This window comes from Camellia sinensis, chromosome 14 (assembly GCF_055761805.1).
Source record: "Camellia sinensis isolate YWXY chromosome 14, ASM5576180v1, whole genome shotgun sequence".
Classification (NCBI taxonomy): Eukaryota; Viridiplantae; Streptophyta; class Magnoliopsida; order Ericales; family Theaceae; genus Camellia; species Camellia sinensis.
In genome coordinates, this window is record NC_138974.1 from 91,805,542 (window position 1) to 91,807,053 (window position 1,512).

The 1,512-nt window shown below is 38.0% G+C and overlaps 1 pseudogene; it reads left to right on the forward strand.

Annotated features, from left to right (window-relative positions):
• Nucleotides 1–542: 542 nt before the first annotated feature.
• On the forward strand, nt 543–1,178 carry LOC145807612 (germin-like protein 9-3; annotated as a pseudogene).
• The last annotated feature ends 334 nt before the right edge of the window (nt 1,179–1,512 follow it).

The window sequence follows — 1,512 nt, forward strand, 5'->3', positions numbered from 1 at the left end:
TTAATTGCAATTGTTTGATTTTGTCAATTTGGCAACTACAAGAAATGAAGAATTAGAGAAATACTATTCAAATGTGGGGAAACCCAACATGTTCTTACAGTTGTGATTTGTGATTAGAATTTTCCTTATTTTATTTGGGATGCATTGCTAGGTATCGATTTGATTATTATTGTAATTATTATATACTTACTTCCATTCATCAGTTTGTAGTGTCTTCGGATAACTCAAAAATAACTACTTTTACATTAACTTATGAACTCTCTTTCGAAGCATATTCTAAGCTCCTTTTGACCACCGTCGATATCATCCAAGTAAGCTCGTCTTCCTAATTGCTTTGAGCTTTCTCTGTGAATTAAAAATCCCAATGGGCAAATTTTGAAGTGGTCAATCATCGTGAACATCAAGCCCCTGCCGGACCTTTTCATCTCCCAATTGTCTCATTTACTATTATTATTCCTTATAAATTCATTATCCTCTAATCCAATTCTAGTCATCCCCCCAAAACACAATCCCATTTTCATACTAATTTACCATCTAAACCAATGGCCTCCTCAGCCTTGTTCAAACAAGTTCTGTTTTTCCTTTTTTCTCTCCTTTCTACTTCCTATATTGCCCAAGCAGGAGATCCAGATATCCTAACAGACTTCATAGTCCCTGCAAACTCTAGCACCCCAATTGATGGAAACTTCTTCACATTCACGGGAATGCGTGGACTCGCTGCTAACTCAACTAACCCACCAAACTTCAAGGTCACAAAAGCCAGCATTGCTGAGTTCTTGGCTCTCAACGGCCAGAGCGTGTCGATGGCAGTCCTTTAATTCCCGGTTGGCGGCGTTAACCCACTCCACACCCACCTACGCTCGGCAGAGCTTCTTTTCGTAATGGAAGGTAGTGTGGAGGTTGGATTTGTAGACATTGCCAACAAACTCTACACTCAGACGCTTCAACTTGGGGACATGTTTGTGTTTCCAAAGGGATTGGTGCACTACCAATACAATGCCGATTCCAGTAAACAAGCCACGGCTATCTCTGCTTTCGGAAGTGCAAATGCCGGAACTGTGTCTGCTCCGGTGACTTTGTTTGCTACAGGTATTGATGATGTTGTTCTTGCGAAGTCTTTTAAGACCGACGTTGGTACCATTCAGAAGATCAAGGCTGGTCTTGCCGCTGAGCCGTAAACTATATCGCTACAAATATCGACACAAAAAATCATCACAAAATTGGTCATGCTATTTATTAACCATTATATGATTTCTTATTATTATTTTTTTAAATTTCTTTACTTCGTGTTGATCTATTTTTGAGCTAGAAATAATGTCCTTATTAGGTCAAATTTGGTTTGTAATTGTTATATGAGTTTTTTTTGGGAATAAATTATTGATATTGTGTGATTCGATTTCAAAAGTTTTATGCATTTGATCAGTAATGCGAGGTAGAGAAAATGACTAGGCCACATCACAATTTGTTTGGATCTTTGTATGTGTTCAGTTTAGTGTGACTAATATTTGTTTA